Source organism: Octodon degus, unplaced genomic scaffold, assembly GCF_000260255.1.
Source record: "Octodon degus isolate 3935 unplaced genomic scaffold, OctDeg1.0 scaffold00191, whole genome shotgun sequence".
In the NCBI taxonomy this organism is placed as follows: domain Eukaryota; kingdom Metazoa; phylum Chordata; class Mammalia; order Rodentia; family Octodontidae; genus Octodon; species Octodon degus.
In genome coordinates, this window is record NW_004524767.1 from 491,439 (window position 1) to 498,874 (window position 7,436).

The 7,436-nt window shown below is 35.0% G+C and overlaps 1 pseudogene; it reads right to left on the minus strand.

Moving 5' to 3' along the window:
- Positions 1-577: 577 nt before the first annotated feature.
- On the minus strand, positions 578-1,424 carry LOC101571560 (annotated as a pseudogene).
- Between the last annotated feature and the right edge of the window lie 6,012 nt (positions 1,425-7,436).

The window sequence follows — 7,436 nt, forward strand, 5'->3', positions numbered from 1 at the left end:
TATCTACATCTTCCAATCTGTTCCATTGATCCTCAGGTTGATTTTATCACAGTAGCTTTATAGTATGATTTCAGGTAAGGGATTGTGATAACTCCTGTCTTTCCTTTGTTTCCCAGGATTGATTTTGGTACTTTGCATCACTTGTAGTTCCCAGTGATTTTGAGAAAAGTTTTCTGTACCTCTGTGAGGTATACTAATGGGATTTTAATTGGGATTGCATTGAAGCTGTATAACAATTTTGGAAGTATGGCCATTTTCATAGTGCTGTTTCTTCTGATCCAGGAGCACGGAGTAGCTTTCCATTTTCTCAAATACACTTCAATCTCTTTTCTCAAAGTACCATAATTTTCACTGTAGAAATCTTTTACTTCCTTATGAGATTGATTCCTAACCTAAGTATTTCTTTTTTTTATTTTGTTGTGAAAGGTATGTTTTCCCTAATTTCTATCTCAGTGCATTCATTGGGTTTTGTGTGTGTGTGTGTGTGTGTGTGTGTGTGTGTGTGTGTGTGTGTGTGATATGAATAAGTTTATTGGTCTTTTTCTGAAAAAATCTTCATAAAATTTTGGTCTAACTCTTAGCAGCACACTCCTAAGCTCCGAGGAAGCTTGCCTTCTTTTGAGCTATGCAATATTTTCTTTTGGGCAAGGGACATTTTGGTAAAATTCCACCTCTTCTATTTAATTTCTCTTCAGCTTCTTTTCATAGACTGGATTCTCTTGTGTAGCAGCATGAACTTTCTTATACATCTCCTCCATCATGTTTGGAGTTATATTGTTCTTTATTTACTGAAAGAACTGTATCTTGTAAGCATCTTCTTCTTCTTCCATTAGGTAACACATATAATCTGCAACATTCTGATGCATGATATTCTTCCCATTTACTTCTGCATTGAACTCCTTGTTTTCAGAATCATAACCAGGGAATCGTTTGGTACTGTGAGGGATACACAAGCCTCCATCCACAGCACCCTTTAGAGCTCCAAAAACTTTATGCCAGTTGTAGTTCTGGTGAGGGCTGCATCCAAATAGCAGATGAAGGCACCAGGTTTGTCATCAGTGTTTTCCACATTGTATTCATCTCCAGTCACTTCCACCTGGCCTTCACAGATCTATCCATGTCAAACCTATTGAGAAGCTTGCAGGCCAGCAGCAGGCCAGTACAATATGTTGTAGCATAATTTGTTAGGTCTACTTTTGCACTGTATTTTGGTAGTTTATGTACATGTGCTGCACAGACTGTCATATCCCCTTCAATATGGGCATAAGGAATCTGACAAATGATATCTCTGTTAGTTACATGAACTATCATTCTGTATTTAAGTGTGCTGTATTTATTTTTGTCCTGTATCATCAAGCATTTCCTGGCATAGTAATCAGTTTTGCCCTCTCATCATCTCTAAACTTCACTTGGTATCTCTTAAAGAAGGCCTTATTCTTGACAACCTTAACAAAACCGATCCTGTATAATATAGAACCAGGTCTATGGCTCTACAAAAACCTGCAGGCCCAGCAGAACCACAGAGGGAAAAAGGCCAGAACCCCCATGCATTCATTATTTGTATACAAAAATGTACTGATTTTTGGGTGTTGGCTCTGTATCCTGCTACGTTACTGAATTTTGTTCTTAAATCTAGAAGACCCTTGGTGGATCTGCAAGTGATGATAATTTCACTTCTTTTCCAATCCTTATTTCTTTTATTTTTCTCTCTTGTCTCAGTGATCTGACTGTTTCCAGAACTATATTGAATGGGAGTGGAGACCATGGACATCCTTGTCTCATTACTGATTTTAAAAATAAGCCTTTCATTTCTTGCCCATTTAGTATGATGTGGGATGTTGGCATCTCATAGGTGGCTCTTATCAGGTTGAGATATAGACCACATATTCTGATTTTCTCTAGTATTTTTATGATGAGTGTTGTGCTTTGTCAAAAGCTTCTTCTGCATCTATTCAGATAATCATATGCTTTTTGTTCTTGGCTCTATTGATGTTGTGTAGTACATGTATGGATTTGCACATGTTGAACCATCCCTGCATTCCTTGGATGAATCTCACGAAGTTGGGATTTATAATCTTCTTGATGATTTGGTGCACTTTGTTTGCTAGCATTTTACTGAGGATTTTATATTCATTAGAGAAATTGGCCTGCTGTCCTCTGTTTTAGTTGGATCTTTCTCTAATTTAGGGATCAGAGTAATACTTGTCTCCAGGAATGAGTCTGGGTAATTGCTTCCCTTTCAATTTCATTGAAGAGTTTGAGAAAAGTTTGCATTAAATCTTCTCTAAATTTCTTGTAAAATTTAGCTATGAATCCATCAGGACCTGGGCATTTCTTTATCAGTAATTTTGTTTTATTAAATTTTTATATGTGTATCATTATTGGGTTATTAAGAGTTTTTTTTATCTTCTTGACTTATCTTTGACATTTCATATGTATCTAGGCAATTGTCCATTTCCTCTGTGCTTTCCATCCTGTGAGCAGAAAGATTTTAGAAGTAGGTATTAATGATCTTCTGAATTTCTCTAAGATCTGTAGTGATTTCTTTCTTTTCTTTCCTTATTGAATGATTTTTTTTCTTTCCTTCTTGATTAGGTTTGTTGGGGGTTATCAGTCTTATTTCTTATTTCAAAGAACCAACTCTTGGCTTTATTTATTCTTTATATTATTTTTATCATTTCTATTGCATTACTTTCCACTCTAATCTTGACAGTTTCCTGCCTTCTTTGGGATTTGGGCTTGACTTACTCTTCTTTTTCTAAAAGCTTGAGTTCCACCATAAGATTATTCATTTGGGCTTGTTCTGTCTTCCTAATGTGTGAAATTATTGCTATAAATTTTCCTTTTAAGACAGCTTCATTGTATCCCACAGGTTTTGCTAAGTTGTATCTGCATTTTCATTTGATTTTAAATATTTTTTAATATCATCTTTAATTTCATCTGTAACCCACTGGTTGTTTAGGAAGTTGTTATTAAATTTTCATATGGTTATGGTGTTTCAATGGTTTCTTTTGTCAATAATTTCCAATTTCATTGTATTGTGGTTAAATAGTATGCTTGGAGTAATTTCAATTCCTTTGCATACTTAAGCTTGCTCTGTATGCTAATATATGGTCCTTTTTGGAGAGCGTCTCATGTGCACCTGAGAAGAATGCCTATTGTTTTGTGTTGCTGGGAGAAGCTCTGTAAAGGTCTACTAAGTCTATTTTTTCACAGGTTTGGTTTAGTTCTTTATTTCCTTGCTGATTTTTTGCCAAGTTCATCTATCTCTTTGTAATAGTAGTTCGTTAAAGTCCTCCCATTGCAATTGTGTTATTGCTTATTTGATTTTTCATGTCTGTTAAAATTTGCCTTATACAGGTGCATGCTCCTACATTGTGTGCCTATTTATTTATAATTGTTATATCTTTCTCTTGTAGTTGTCCCTTAACAAGCATGTAGTAACCTTCTTTATCTCTTTGAATGATTTTTGGTTTGAAGATGATATTGCCAGTAACCAAAACAAAAGAAACTGCTTTTTTCTGGTTTCCTGTGACATGGAGAATTGTGCCTTTGACTTTCAGTCTGTGAATTTCTTTTTGAGTGAAATGTATTTGTTGTATTCAGCATATCATTGGATTTTGTTTCTTAATCCACTCTGATAGTCTCTTTCTTTTGATTAGTTAATTGAGGCTGTTTACATTGATGGTTATAACTGATATGTATTGGCTTTTCATTGTCATGTTATTTTTCTGTTATAGATTCTGTAAATTTCCCTCTTTTTTAATTACTTTCTCTGTTTGGTGGTTCTTTTATGTTGTTCTTGAACATGTGGTTGTTTCTGTCTCTTTATAGAATATCTCTCAGTACTCAGTGTAGCGTTAGCTTGGTGGTCGTGGATTTCTTCAATAGTTCTTTGTCATGGAAGGATCTTAACTTACTATTGAATTTGATAGATAGTTTCACAGGGTATAACAATCTTTGTTGGAAGTTATTTTCTTTCAGGAACTAAAATACTTCCCTCTAGGCTCTTCTTGATTTGATGATTTGTTTTGAGAAATCGGCCACGGTTCTAATGGGCTTTCCACTGTAGATAATATGTTTCTTCTCTCTATCAGCTTTTAACATTCTATTCATTTGCTGAATTTCTGGGATTTTGAGTATTATGGTTCCAGGTGTTGATTTATTTTGATTATGGTTAATCAAAGTTCCATATACCTTGATAAACTCGTGTCAGATTCTTTTCTCATGCTTGGAAAATTTTCTACCACTTTTTCTCCAAATAGTCCTTTTATGTCATTTATGCTAACTCTTCCATAGATTTGTTGACACCTAGTAGTCTTCTCTTGTTTTTTGGCATCATCTTGTAGCTGTGGAAATATTACTTCTTGGTTCCTTTTTAGTTTTAAGCGCTCTAACATTTTGCGTTCATTAGCTTCAATGCTGTCTTCAAGGTCTGAAAGTCTGTCTTCAGTTGTGTTCAAGCAGCTTTGCCAGCTTCAGTGGAATTATTAATTTCCTGGATATCAATTTGAATCTGTTTCATGCATTCTTATTCTTTCCTGGATTGTTTTCCCAATGTTTCCATAATTTTTCTCTTGTCCTGTATTTGCTTTTATCTGTGCCTTCATTAGATGTGCTGAACAATTCTTTCATGATTGTTGTCATTTCTTTTCTTACCTGACAGGCTATTTCTGATCTGATTTTGTTTATATCCTAATGTGTTTGTTTCTTTACTACAGTCACTATCATTTCAGAAATCTGAGGTATATGACCTCCAAGGATTTTTTGTTTCCTGGACTTGTGTGTTGGCTGGAGGACTGAGATTGCCTTTGGTTCTTTGTTTGGCATTTTTGAAGCTACCAGTATCATCCAGACTCAGCAGTGGTGGGAGAGGTGTGGACCTTGTTTCAGAAAGTTTCCTTCAACAGTGGGGAGGCAGTTTTGGACTCACTAAGTTTCTCACAACTGGTGTGGTTGCAACTGAAGCTTAGCAAAGCTTCTGCACAGGTGGTGGGTGTGGCCTGACTCACCAAGTCCCTGCAGCTACCTTGTATCTGCCTACATTCTCAGATTTTGCATAGTGAGCCACTGGATCCACTGTGCCTCCTCACCTGTGATCACCCCAAATATTTTTAAAGGATTATTTATCAGGAAGATGCTGATGATTTCTGCTTTTTTCACCTCTTCTGGTAGACACTGAGGCAGAGGAGGGAACAGGGTTAATGGGTGCAATCCAGCAGCAGGAGGCAGGAATCAAAGAACTTCACTGAGCCTGGAGCCTAGTCTGAACCAGGAAGGTGAGAAAAACCCAAATGCCTGCATCACATGCATGTGTCAGCTGCAATGGGCTATGTGCTCTCACGGGAGGCAACCAATGGCAAGTGCATCTTTGTCTCCAAGCAGGTAGACAGCCATAGCTCACTTTTTCTAAACTTTAATCTCCAGGACAGCATTAGCACTCACTCTTCATTGGAGCACACAGAGCTACTGTTCATATGTCACAAATGGCTATAACATATGCAGCTGGCAGGGAACTGTTTGGACATAGTTTATAGCAACCCAGGACCAAGGTGGTGTGAACAGCACCAGCAAAAAGATAAATTAAGGGCATCAGCAAATAAAGGTTACATAAATGAGACTATTAACTCCAATTATAGAAAATCTTACAGAAAAAAATGTTGTTAAAAGAAAATAAGGTCTATTATGTGACAGATACAAGTATAGGTATGTGTGGAGATAACTGGGCTGGAAGCTACATCAAAGAAATGGGCACAAAGTTGCCAATATTCTTTAGACAAAATAAAATACAAAAAAAAAACAGATAAAAGGTTTTTATTCCTTCCAAATTCTTCTTATGATAGATCTCTGCTAATTAACATACAAATAACTCTTATTAGTCTTTTTATAATTACAAACTTCTACAATTGTAGGAGTCATTATAACTCAATTTGGAAAATATGTATTTGAGTGCACTCTGATTTTACAAGCAAATTGTGTATTTGTCTGTCTCTTCTGTTTTATTTGAACTCAACAAATTTTTCTTCCTTTTGCCTTTTTGGGTGTTTTGAAGCATTTGCCTGATATACTTCCACCAAAGTTGACCACTGGTCAAATTTATGCTAAAATTGGTCTTATAAATATAATAAATATTATTATTTATGTCACTCATTGTTCAAAAATAATGTGTTAAGTATTATGACCTCATTCTGAGAAGTCATAAAATTTTGTCAAAACAAAATTCCCTTAGAGTAGGGTGAAACTATTGGATAGGACTCCAATTGATGAGTAATAAAGAAGCTACCTGAAAATAATTATCCATTTCTTGTTCATTAATTTAAGGTCCCATTGATCTCTACAGTCTTATACGACACACTTTAAAACTGTTGCTGAAAATATATTATTGTGATACACTTACATTCACCATCATCAAAAGGTTAAGTTTTCTAGAAATAATACAATAAGGTTTTCTGATTTAAAAACGCTCTTGGCATAATACTAAACTAAGAAACAAATTTTTTCATGTGGTTATGACAGTTGATTGCTACAAACCTCATGGCATTTTAAATATATTCATACTTTACAGATATAAAGTCTTCTAAAATGTAAAACTGAGATTGTTCATGGTGTTAAACATTTTCTTCCAGATTCAGATATCTGCCTTTCTTTTTTGCTTCAGATATGTTTGATAAGAGATTCATACCAAGACAACGTGAATTTACTGGTCAATAATAATGCTTTAAAAACTTATATGTTATATATGTTCTGTGTATGCCACTACACTAAAAGCTATTTAGACATTAAGCAGTCCAATGTCACACACTTCAATGGTGTTCCACTAAAAAAATTAGGTGTAAGCTTCTTATGTACTAGATAGAAATGATTGACTAAAAAGCATATTCTATATCAAGATGGAGATATAAATTTGCTACAAAAATGTCATCATGATTTTTATGCTACAATACTATGTACAACTTTTGATTTCAAATTTTCTGTGTAGATCTATGTAACTGTAGTCTGTTAACACTACAGGGATTGAACTAGAACACCCATGATTGGTAAGAAATAACAATTCTCTGGCTATATTTTATATTTCAAGGTGCTGGATATTCAGATAGAACTTTTAATAGTTATGTTTAATATTCCTATTGCAATCCTAATTTCATTTGTCTTTTCTTCTGGATGTTCAACAGCTAAAGTTTAGATGCCAAAACTAGAAAGATAGTTAGACTATGAGGACAGGCAATATTTTGGCCAGAGACATTTGAAGTCAACAATGACTCAGGAGATAAGTGAACCTTTCCTGAGACATATTACAACTCTGGTGAAGTGTACAACCGCCTGATGAAGGAGATTGTTGAACCATAAAAGGAGATCAATAGTGTATATTGTGAGAGTTGCATTGGAATGTCTCCAGTAAAAAATAGCTTCCAACATGTTCACAGAAAGTAATTTGG